This window comes from Hemibagrus wyckioides, linkage group LG15, assembly GCF_019097595.1.
Source record: "Hemibagrus wyckioides isolate EC202008001 linkage group LG15, SWU_Hwy_1.0, whole genome shotgun sequence".
NCBI lineage: Eukaryota > Metazoa > Chordata > Actinopteri > Siluriformes > Bagridae > Hemibagrus > Hemibagrus wyckioides.
Genome location: NC_080724.1, coordinates 12,209,749 through 12,222,887, shown reverse-complemented (window position 1 = coordinate 12,222,887; position 13,139 = coordinate 12,209,749). Strand labels below are relative to the sequence as shown.

Below are 13,139 nucleotides of genomic sequence, written 5' to 3'. Positions count from 1 at the left end.
GCCCCCCAGTCATTTTGCACCCAAGGTAACTGCCTATGTCGCCTATGCCACAGGCTGGCCCTGCTTTATTTCTTCCTTTACTATTTCCCCGTCTGTAAAATGCTTGTACCGCGGTGAAGTTAGCTTGATATTCAGACATTAGACAGACATTCAGAAGCGGTATTTTAGGGACCGTCGACAAGTTTCTGTACGACTGAAATACTTGTTACTTAACTGACTACGTGCCCCAGTTATTCTAATTTCTTATTAAATATACATATGGCATGTGTCATTGCAAGCAGATTTTGTTTATTTATAAATAAGAATTTAATTAATAGATATTATTAATTATGTATCATGTGAATTAATTTGTTATTATTAATTTCATTCATTGTCTACATATGTCTCGATACAGGAGGAAAAAATGCATATTTTCTCACCCATTCACCAGTCGGAGACCCCTGTTGTAGACAACTGTTAGCGGTACAAGTTGTACTGAAGTGCATACCTTAGAGCCCCACCTTTCCAAAGAGTCAGTTCAGTAAATATCTGAGTGGCAAAGGTCTGAAAAAAACAGCAGCTTAACCAATAAAAAAAATTTCCCATTAAAAAGTTCCAAACTTTGTCTCTTATAGCAGCAAAGAGATATTGCCACATCTTTAGTAATGCCGCTGGTTTGGGAAGAGGATTTTTACAATCATGTGCTGTTCTGATGTTCACCTACATTTAGACATACTTTTTATTATTTTTATAAACACTGAACTGGTTAAGCACCACAGAACCTGAGTGAACATTGCGTCTACTAAAATCCAGTCAAGTGCAGGCTCTTTATGAATACCTGCACTGTAAATTCTATAATATTTTACTGGCACCTTGTGTTAAATCAGTGCAAACTAATTCAGTTTGTTGTGGTTGCTCAGTGCTTATGGTGTGCTTAAATTCCAGCACTGAGTAAAACCCTTTAGTGTTACTTTATACTCTGTTTGATATTACACTTATTAACATTAGATATATTTCACAGTTGGACATTTTAATTTATTGAAAACCAGGAAATTACTGTTCATTTTTTACAGCGTAGAATATTGAAGATTATAACACAAAAAATCAATGCAGTTATGGGTCAACAAAATTTATTGACTCATATACAACTTATACATGGAATTCCAATTAAATGCAAAAAAGAGAGAACAAAAAAGATCATTTCATTTTTATTGCTTGTACTACTAAAGCTTTAAGTCAGCTTTTTCATCAGAGCTCAGAAGAAGAGCAGGGAAGAGAGCAGAGGGATAAACATGACGAGGAAACTCAGTGTGAAGCTCTCAGCACTGTTACACAAGTTCGTCTGACAACACTTCACATCTGCAACAGTAAGTCCCATGAATGTTGTTGGAGGCGTGTCACAAATCTGCTTTGGTGCACAAGTTTTTAAAGTAAACTTATTGTCGCCAAGGGTAGCTAGGAGAGAGAGAGGAAGAGAGACAGACAGAGAGACAAAAACAAATGGTCTAAGTCATTTTTTGTACTGTGTTAATAGATCATGATCACTAGATTACAGAAAGAAACATTGCATATGTGTGTAGACTAGCTGGGTCATTTATTAGTAATAAGGAATAATTCGTTTAAAGTCAAATAAAGTCGTTTCAAATTGTTATTATCACCCATAGTTCATTTCCCCTTACAGAGGTAAAAGATGATCAAAAATCCATTATGAAAAATGTTACTGGAACTATTTCTCAATGCACATATTGAAATACATTATTCACCTGATGCGCTGAGGCAGGAATCCGAGCCAGTAGGACAGTCCTGCTTAGTATATGTTTTGCAGTTAGTGGGATCACAAGTGTAGCAACTCAGTTGACTGACTGCAGCTAAAGAAAGAAATAAAATAATAATAAAACAAATCAAACACAATATTGATGGTGTAGTCATATATTTCACCAAAATGAAACCAGCAGTATAACCAACATTATTATTTAATTCCATTTCAATTTATTTAATTAATTCCTTATTATCTAATGCTGATTTAATACACTTTTATGTTTATTTGTCAAAATTAAGTAAAATTATTGTAAGATCAACGAATATTTATTTATTTATTCATTTTATTTATGTATTTATTTATTCTCTCTTTCGGCACTGCTTTCAGCCTGGTATGTGACTTTATTTATCTACAATTATATTACACAATCCTGATTATTTATTTATTTGTTTGTTTGTTTATAATATATATTATTTATAAAAACCTTATATTTTTATCAGAGAGTCTGCAGTTGGGGTTAATTCTGTATTCAGTTGACGTTACAAAGCATTTTTAAGGGGAAAAATACTATTTCCTGCCACTGTACATGTCCCTCTTTCTTTCTTTCTTTCTTTCTTTCTTTCTTTCTTTCTTTCTTTCTCACATGCCCACAAATACAGATAGATAGATAGATAGATAGATAGATAGATAGATAGATAGATAGATAGATAGATAGATAGATAGATAGATAGATAGATAGATAGATAGATAGATAGATAGATAGATCTGAGTTACCTTTGGGTAAAAGCATGCAGATGAACACGAGTGCCACTAGTGCCCTCATTGTTGCAGATGTAGGTTTAGTTGTGAAGGTGAAGCAGACTGTCTTGAGTGAGTGATCTGAGATCCACTTTTAATAGTGTGGGGAGGGTAGGTTTAACAAGGGGAGGGAATTCTTGCCTAAGCCTGTCAAGTCTTAAATATCTTTAACTCTGATCATTACAGTTCTTCAGAATATTTGGCCAAATATAGCACAGAGTTGAACTAATCTGTTTCAGTGAACTGTTTTTTTTGTTTCTGTTTTTTTTTTTTTAGTTTAGTTTAGAAACGGTCATAAACAATATTTAAGTGTAAATTCTCTCTCAAACCCATTATACATCTTCATAGGGTGTGCCTGTAAGACCCAGGGAAAAAAAAGTTTCTGAACTTCTCTCACTTCTACACATCCTGTGTTAGTTTCTGGATAACTGTGAACACCATGTTCTAATTCAATCACAGAAGACTGATGTAACAGTTATTCTATCATTTAAATGGAAGATGATTTTTTTCCATAAAGTGAAAGCGAACTATAAATAATTGTACAATAATTACAATCTAAATTCCACTACATCCATGTTATTATATAAGAATGTTATGTTTTTGTAATTATTTAATGATTTATTGTACATTTACATTCATTTGTCATTTATTCATTCTGGCTTTCTAAGCATTCTCTTTTATATGAAAAAGCTTGCTGTAGCCAATATTATAATTTCATGTGGTGTAAGATTTTATTTTAGTAATTATATTCTAGTTTGTAAAAATCATCAGTCAGTTGTGTTACTAGAAGTGTGACATCTGTGTCACTTTTAACAAGATTAATCTTCACTTTACACACACACACACACACATTCTCTCTCTCTCTCTCTCTCTCTCTCACACACACACACACACACACACACAGTACATTTCATTACAATATGCTGGAATCAGAAATCTTGTTTTTGTCTTTCATGCACAGGGAAGTTATTCTGACATGCCCTGACATAATCTCCCCAATCTTTGTCCTGCAGTTAAGAGCGATGGTCTACTGCAGCACGGTTCTATGAAGTTATAATAAGGTAACGATGACATTAAAGTTCAAAACTGCTTCTATATCTGTCACTTGTTAACTTGTTGATGCTCTCAAACCACCAAATTTGAACAGACATGTGTGATACTAGAAATTTGCTTTGCAAAAAATTTTTTATCTATTCTTAGGGATAATCTAACAATCCTGAGCCAATAAAACTAAAGTTTGGCTTTTTTGAAGATCCTGGAACCCTCTTGTATGTGCAAAGATTCAATATTAAAATAAATGGTGTGAAATTTGATCAACAGTTCAAAGTTCAAAACTGCTTCTATATCTGTCACTTGTTAGCATCTTGATGCTCTCAAACCACCAAATTTGAACAGACATGTGTGATACTAGAAATTTGCTTTTATTTAAAAGTTCCTGGAAGATCGAGGGTTCCTGGTCGAAGATCCTGGATCCACTCTTAAAATAAATGGTGTGAAATTTGATCAACAGGCTGCACAAACCCAGCAAACAATATGCTTAATTCATATAAATCACTGGATATATAAATGTTTCATATGTAAATCTCAGTGTTGACCTACCGAGGAGCATGCAAACTTGAATCCTGATCAAAAACATGTTGACAAATGAAAATAATATGACCCCTGAATATCAATTCTAAAGAGACAGAGCCTAATATAAATAAACAGCTCAGAATCAGACGAACCTGGACAGGTACTGCTATGAACTTTTTCTTAGGAACTGTAAATCCTACAAACCTGTTTAAAATCATTATCATATTATCATATTACAGCAGATATTTAAAGGGTTGTTCTTGACCTTTTACATTTAAATAATAAGTTTCTCGGGGGACTCACTCTTAGAGGAAAACTAGTCTATTTTTTATGAGCTCTAGACTGGACTGTAATAATGTCTTGCTGTTTCATATTCCATTACATGCAGTAAATGTAAATGTTAAGTGTTTTTAACTTTTATAAGCATCAGCAACCGAGGTGGACGTGCTCACAGGAGGTCAGGATAAAGTGCAAGACGAAGTGGTCTGGGTTGCAAAAGTTAGTTTTCTTGCATGCAAACCAACTGCATTCAAGGACTCAGTTAGCAATTTTGTACAGCTTAACAAATACTTGGTTTTTTTACTTCCCCTTAAAAAAAATCACAGATTACATGATCACATGTCTCCACATATCCAAAGACAAGAGGGAGACAGTAACTGATATAATGTGCTTGAAATGGCAATAACCATAATGAGAAACATCTAGTTTTATTGTATTATTTTATGGTATTATTTATTGTAGTTTTTTAGTGTGATTTATTGTGTAGTTTGTTGTATTCATGGTACTATAAGGCTTCGAGTAATACTTATTTTTACTTTTCCTCAAGGGGAGTTAATGAGAAAAAGTTTTTACCCTGTAATCAAATGTTGCTGAAGTGCTTCTGACAATGTGTCCTCTCAGAATCAGACTCTTTGAAACTGTTTGGCTGTGATCAAATTTTAAGTTTTGTTTCTTTTTCACAATACTTTTTTATTCCTAGTTAATTAACTGCATTAGTCATTGTAGATACACACCATCTTCACCCCTCCAAGATTCATTTTCTTATAAGTGGTGAGATTTTATGGTAATAAAGTCAGAGTGGCAGCTTGGCAATCACATTTGTTTTCCAAAATCATTATGTTTGTAATGTCTGTACTGGTTTCTATTGTGTAAATCGGGTAAAAACCACCAGCTCATATTTTCCTTCAGTCTGTTGAATGCAAATAGAATGAAATAAAACTGTTATTTCTATTTTACAGCTGGAAAATTTGACACCAAGACTGAACAGACTGTCTGAACCACTTAAACAGTTCCTAAGCCTGTAGTCAGAACCATCAAGAAATAGACAAGGAAGCGTAAAGCTATGTGTATTTGATTGCTCCACCTGGAGTGTTGTTAAACTTGCAGAGAGCCCGCAGTGATTTATTACATCAGATTTTATCAGATGCGCATGCATTCAGGACTTGTATCAAATATAACAATAACAAGCCCTGGTTCCTTACAGAAGACAGGAGGCTGTGTCGGTCCAGAGCTGGCCTACAGGAGTGAAGACAGGATTAGAGCAATCAAAATGACAGGGAAAGGTAGAGAGCTGGATGATATGAGGGAGAGAAGGAAGGTGGATATACTGTGTGTACAGAAGACCAGGTGGAAGGGTAGTAAGGCTAGTAGTATAGGAGCAGGATTCAAGCTGTTGTATTATGGGGTAGATAGCAAGCGAAATGGGGTAGGTGTGATCCTGAAGGAGGAGTTTGTGAGGAATGTTCTGGAGGTGAAGAGAATGTCAGACAGGGTGATGAGTCTGAAGTCAGAGATTGAATGGGTGATGTTGAATGTTGTTAGTGGTTATGCCCCACAGGTAGGTTGTGAGTTTGAGAAGAAAGAGAGATTAGATGAGGTGATAGAGAGTATTCCCACAGGTGAGAGAGTGGTGATAGGAGCAGATTTTAATGACATGAGATAGAGAAGAAAACCAAGTGGTGGAAGCTGAAAAAGGAGGAATGTTGTGAGGAATTTAGACAGAAGTTGAAGCAGGCTCTGGGTGCTGCCAAATGACTGGGAAACTACAGCAGAAGTGATCTGGGAGACAGGAGGAAAGTCCTGGGAGTGTCATTTGGAAGGAGGAATAAGAAGATAAGGAGACTTGGTGGTGGACTGAGGAAGTTCAGGATAATATTCAGAGGAAGAGGTTAGCCAAGAAGAAGTGGGACATGGACAGGACTGAGGAGAATAGACAGGAATACAAGGAGTTACAGCACAGAGTGAAGAGGGAGGTGTCTATGGCCAAGCAGAAGGCGTATGACGAGTTGTACACTAGGTTAGACACTAGAGAAGGAGAGAAGGACTTGTACAGGTTAGCTAGGCAGAGGGATCGAGATGGGAAGGATGTGCAGCAAGTTAGAGTTATTAAGGATACAGGTGGAAAGGTGCTCACAAGTGAGGAGAGTGTACAGAGGAGATGGAAGGAGTACTTTGAAGAGCTGATGAATGAGGAAAATAAGAGGGAAAAAAGAGTAGAAGGGGTGAACTCTGTGGAACAGACAGTAGATAAGATTAGAAAGAATGAAGTCAGGAGGGCTATGAAGAGGATGAAAAGTGGAAAGGCAGTTGGTCCTGATGACATCCCGGTGGAGGTCTGGAAGTGTCTAGGAGAGGCAGCAGTGGAATTTGAACTAGTTTGTTTAACAGGGTTTTAGAGAATGAGAAGAGGCCCAAGGAATGGAGAAGAAGTGTATTAGTGCTGATCTTATAAGGGTATAATAATACCCTTATAATAAGGGTGACGTGCTGAGTTGCAGCAACTATAGGGGGATAAAGTTCATGACCCATACAATGAAGCTATGGGAAAGAGTAGTGGAAGCTAGGATAAGGAAGTATGGCTTCATGCCCAGAAAGAGCACAACAGATGCAATTTTTGCTCTGAGAATTTTGATAGAGAAGTATAGGGATGGTCCGAGAGAGTTGCACTGTGTGTTTGTATACTTGGAGAAAGTGTATGACCGGGTGCCAAGAGAAGAGCTGGGTACTGTATGAGGAAGTCAGGAGTAGCAGAGACGTATGTCAGAGTGGTGCAGGACATGTGTGAGAGGAGCAGGACAGTGGTTGCAAAGGTTGCAGAGGTTTCTTGCTTGCGAACCAACTGCATTCAAGGACTCAGCTAACAATTTTGTACAGCTTAACAAATACTTTTTTTTTTTACTTCCCATTAAAAAAATCACAGATTGCATGATTACATGATCACATGTCTCCACATATCCAAAACAAGAGGGAGACAGTAACTGATATAATGTGCTTGAAATGGCAATAACCATAATGAGAAACATCTAGTTTTTATTGTATTATTTTATAGTATTATTTATTGTAGTTTTCAGTGTGATTTATTGTGTAGTTTATTGTATTCATGGTACAAGAGTGGAGACAGGATTAGAGCAACCAAAAGAAGCTGCTCTAAAAAACGACAGACACGCTGCCCATCATGCAGCCATCCAACATGCGCAATATTCACTCTGTACTTATCATAAAGCATGCACGTCCATGCAACATGCTGCCGATACACTCCACACCATGCATCATTATCCGCACCTGCATCAAATCATCCTGCTTGTCTGAAGTGTTTTTGACTTTGTAGACAAGCAACAGCATTTAACCAGCTGGATATGGCTGCAGGAAGTCACAACAGGGTACAGAAAGTAGCGTTTTTTTCAGGAAGTTTTCACATTTGCAGAACACTGTGTATGCGAGGACCACAAATATTCTTATTTATACTTCTTATTTTTCTCAATTCTCATAAAATAAAAAACCCTGATTGCATGATTATGTGATTGTCTCCTCATCACCATCTCCAGAGAGACAATGACTGATATAATGTGCTTGAAAGACAGTAACCACAATGACACTGGCTCATTCTAAAGATCTGTGAAAATAATGCCTTTTAACAGCTAAAGACTAGAAACTTCTCTGGACTTGGACTGGAGCTTCAAGTCTTAGAAGTAATTTGCAGTGCGGTAATTCTCTTTTTTCTATTTCTGTTACAGTACCATAGCTGTGTGTGGTATTTCATATGACTGGTTGGTTAAACTGCCAGTGTCATAATCCTGTTGTGTTGTAATGCTTAATTTCTGCAAATACCAACAAAAGTCAACAACCAAGTTCCCTATAACACAGTGTACTTGCACAATTCTGGTAAATCTGGTGATGTTCTGTATTTTATTCCAGTCACGTACACACAGAAAAATAGAGGTATTGTTTCTGTACCTTAAAGTACATTTGCTACAAGAGTACCCTGTAAGGTACAAGAAATGGTCCTTGGGGTGACAACTGTGGACCTTTGTTTTAATTTAAAGGTACAAAATCAGTTCTTACAACAAAGGGTACATAATTGTACTTATAAATAGCTGAAGGTTCAGACAAATTATGCAAATCACAAAATCTTAATTAAAATAAAAAGTGTGTATATTGAAAATTAAAAAGTGGTAAAAATTTACAAAAAAAGTGGTAAAGTGGTAAAAATTTACAATGGTAAATTTCCATCCATTTCATGGCCAGTATGACCTATATAAGTTTCATTAGTAAATTAGCTGGGATTTTAGCTAGTCTTCATTACACTGTTGCAGATTATAAACAGATTAAAAATATCATATCAATATAGGATCATGATATGGTCTATTCAAATTCCAAGAATATAGCCCTTTTCACACTCTGGTAAAGGACCTGGTAAATTAATAATATGCTGGTAAACTGGCTCTGGCAATCTTATGTGAACAGCACATTAACCGGCATTGTTTACCGGCAATAATATGATATGATATGATATGATATGATATGATATGATATGATATGATATGATATGATATGATATGATATGATATGATATGATAGAATAGAATAGAATAGCAACCACAGCTTTTAAAGGCAGCTGCCATGACGCGATGACCAATCAGCGATTTTCTTTCCTATGTAGAAGGCGGGACTTATGCTACTCTTGGTTGCGCTTTCTTCCATGCGTGTCGAAGTGTTTGAAATGAGGGAAAATGTCGGCTAATTGTCCATCTTTGTCGTGTTTGACCACGGATGAACTAATTAAAAAAATAATTGAAGCTGGAATACAGATTAACGAAGAAGAAGCAAGAAAATTCAGAGGTAAGTTACCCAGACTTTTGCCTTTCTCTTCATGCTAATACTGTTAGCTAACTATTTGTAACGTAAATTACTGTAATATACTGTAAATTATTGTACTGTAAATTAGCTAACTACACTAAACACGTTATGGCTTGTTGTTAATTGTGTGTGACATAGTTGTTTCAGAGTTATTTTGTTCATTTACTCAAGTAAAATGTTTCTTGAATATATTTTAGGCACTGGCGCTCTAGAGCCCCTGCAGACTTGGGCAGTGCAACCCGTTTTTTCCCGCGTTGCGTAGTCTCCTATAGATTTACCTCAGGGAATGAGGAATCCTGAAATCTCAAAAACGACTTAAATTAACAAAAACATTTTTTAAATTAGCAAAGAAATCTGGCATGACCTGTTCCATACGTGTTGTTTAAAGGCAGGGTAGGTGGTTTTGTTAAAAATGTTTGTCATATGCTGATCGGTCTGCGGCAGTGCCGATCTCTAGCTTCCAAAGCTAGTTTGCTATTGCTAGCCTTTCCGAAATCGCCTACTTTACCCTAAAGGGCGCGTCTCACTACGCTGTTTGTGGCAGCTTCAGTGAGGTGACATCTATCTATCAGTGTTGCACTTTCTTCCATTCATAAGTAAGTTAATATAAGCGCAAATCTCTGCGTGTGTTACAGTTATTCGTCTATATCTGTGCTGTAATTTTGCGTGTGTTCAGAAAATGAAGTGGATGGAGAAACAGTGGATTGTGGACTCACTAAAGCCATGGTTGCGTTCCTGTTTCAACAGTTTGTAGGCCAATACAAGGAGAATGAGACCATTGCTGTATTAGAGCCAGTACCAGTTGAATTCGCCAAGTCTACAGCAGAACTCCAGCCTCATCCTTCCACTGACCTAAGGTAAGGACAATATTATGAGGGTGCCGTTTTGGTAAACAACATAATGTTATTATGAGAGTACTGTCTGCTCATTTATGTATGTGGTTCTGTTTTTTTTTTTCTAAATTTATTTATTTATTTATTTATTTTTTTTATTCAATAGGATCCACCCACAATTAGTTAATTATGTATTTATGTTGTATAGCAGTGGTGAAGCAGCTCACAGACTACCTGTTGTGACTGTCATTCCAACCTTTCCCAAAGATGTCCAGGTGAGATTTGATGCCAAGGAATTGTGTAACACCATGCCAAAAGTACACAACAAAATAATCAGAATGCTGTATGAAATGATGACAGAAAACACTCTAAGTATAAGTTATTACAATCTCTGCTATTACAGCTGCACTACTATTAATTCACAATCTATGAAGACCATGAGACAAAACCAAGAGATTGATTTAGAGTTTGTTTCTGTCTTTGTGCTAGGTATCCAACTAATGAAGAGTATATTCAAGTTGCCAAGCCACTGATTGTGAAATACCCTTTCCTGGGATATAAGGAAGGATAAGAAGGCTATGTAAGTTGCATTGTTTTTAAACTAATTTATTTAATTTATTTAATCCACGGCTAGCTGTGCATTAAACGATTTAAATGCGTTATATATATATATTTATATATACATATATACACTATATTGCCAAAAGTATTCGCTCACCTGCCTTGACTCGCATATGAAATTAAGTGACATCCCATTCCTAATCCATAGGGTTCAATATGACGTCAGTCCACCCTTTGCAGCTATAACAGCTTCAACTCTTCTGGGAAGGCTGTCCACAAGGTTTGGGAGTGTGTTTATGGGAATTTTTGACCATTCTTCCAGAAGCGCATTTGTGAGGTCACACACTGATGTTGGATGAGAAGGCCTGGCTCTCAGTCTCCACTCTAATTCATCCCAAAGGTGTTCTATCGGGTTGAGGTCAGGACTCTGTGCAGGCCAGTCAAGTTCATCCACACCAGACTCTGTCATCCATGTCTTTATGGACCTTGCTTTGTGCACTGGTGCACAGTCATGTTGGAAGAGGAAGGGTCCAGCTCCAAACTGTTCCCACAAAGTTGGGAGCATGGAATTGTCCAAAATGTCTTGGTATGCTGAAGCATTCAGAGTTCCTTTCACTGGAACTAAGGGGCCAAGCCCAGCTCCTGAAAAACAACCCCACACCATAATCCCCCCTCCACCAAACTTTACACTTGGCACAATGCAGTCAGACAAGTACCGTTCTCCTGGCAACCGCCAAACCCAGACTCGTCCATCAGATTGGCAGATGGAGAAGCACGATTCGTCACTCCAGAGAACGCGTCTCCACTGCTCTAGAGTCCAGTGGCGGCGTGCTTTACACCACTGCATCCGACGCTTTGCATTGCACTTGGTGATGTATGTCTTGGATGCAGCTGCTCGGCCATGGAAACCCATTCCATGAAGCTCTCTGCGCACTGTTCTTGAGCTAATCTGAAGGCCACATGAAGTTTGGAGGTCTGTAGCGATTGACTCTGCAGAAAGTTGGCGACCTCTTCGCACTATGTGCCTCAGCATCCGCTGACCCCGCTCCGTCAGTTTACGTGGCCTACCACTTTGTGGCTGAGTTGCTGTCGTTCCCAAACACTTCCACGTTCTTATAATACAGCTGACAGTTGACTGTGGAAGATTTAGGAGTGAGGAAATTTCACGACTGGATTTGTTGCACAGGTGGCATCCTATCACAGTTCCACGCTGGAATTCACTGAGCTCCTGAGAGCGACCCATTCTTTCACAAATGTTTGTAAAAACAGTCTGCATGCCTAGGTGCTTGATTTTATACACCTGTGGCCATGGAAGTGATTGGAACACCTGATTCTGATTATTTGGATGGGTGAGCGAATACTTTTTGGCAATATAGTGTGTATATATATATATATATATATATATATATATATATATAAAGATTTATTTGGGAAATAAAATAATCTTTTTGTTTTCTTTTATGTAGCGGTACCCTGCAAGAACCTTTCCAACCATACAACTTCTGGATGATGACTGGAAAATGGCAATCATTGGAAGAGGGCTCAGTGTGGTGAAAGTAGATGGTATAGAAGTGTGCCAGTGCACCAGCCTTGATGAAGCCTTGAAAGTTGATTTTATAAAGAATATCCAGTTAATATCCATATTAGTTAAAATGAGTTACTAATGTTTTGTATTTTATACTCCTAGAAATGGTACTTGTTTTTATAAACACTTGTTAAACACTGCCTATGCATTTTGCATTGTAAACTGACTAATTACTGTTATTGATGCTTCCAGTTTTGTTGTTAAGTTTGGAAGGAATTGAAACATTCTACATGTTAATTGAATTTCGTTAATGTTGGGTGCAGAATAACCAGTGTATGAGAATTGAGACTGCTCTGTCATTTTATACTCGGAGTTTCATGTTTATGATTAAATTGTGAAACATGCACTGCCTCTGTGGTTTGTATTTAAAACTGGTTAATAAAATGCTAACAAAAACTAATGCTTCTAAAGGCATTAAATAGCACTATGCAAGTGCACTTTTATTAAAATATTAATAATAATAATTAATTTAATTCATATTAAACTAACCAGGAAATAAAGGTACAATTTCTATCACTAGGGGTGCATAAATGTTCTTTCAGAGGTACCAACAAGAAGGTACGAAAATGTACTAGTGTTCAGAGGTACATTGGTGTACCCTGCTAGGGTACAGCTGGAGCGACAAAGCATTTGTACTCTTTTAGGTACAGTCCTGTACTTTGATTTTTCTGTGTGTAGAAGTAGAGGAAACCTTTTGTATGAAGAGGATGATGTTAAAACAAACAGGAATAATGATAATTCTACACTGTAATGTCTTACAATTAGTAAAATTGTCGTGTTAAAAATGTGTTCTTTAGACAAAGGTATTATTTATTTATCTTTTTCATGGCTCTGAGAATGCCACAGGTTTAGATTTACTGTACAACTAGAAGAAATTTGCAACAGGTTCTATTTGTACAGTATTTGTTCTGTTTAA

At 36.9% G+C, this 13,139-nt stretch overlaps 1 long non-coding RNA gene across 3 annotated transcripts; it reads left to right on the top strand.

The window, feature by feature from the left end:
• Nucleotides 1–3,387: 3,387 nt before the first annotated feature.
• LOC131365646 (uncharacterized) lies at nt 3,388–12,536 on the top strand. 3 transcript variants are annotated; one of them, XR_009206722.1, is made up of 6 exons: nt 3,388–3,597; nt 9,992–10,101; nt 10,286–10,352; nt 10,567–10,657; nt 10,847–11,987; nt 12,105–12,536. It is a non-coding gene; the product is annotated as an uncharacterized LOC131365646 (long non-coding RNA). The 3 variants fall into 3 exon arrangements; XR_009206720.1 differs by lacking the exon at nt 3,388–3,597 and adding an exon at nt 7,429–9,226; XR_009206721.1 differs by lacking the exons at nt 3,388–3,597; nt 10,847–11,987 and adding an exon at nt 7,429–9,226.
• The last annotated feature ends 603 nt before the right edge of the window (nt 12,537–13,139 follow it).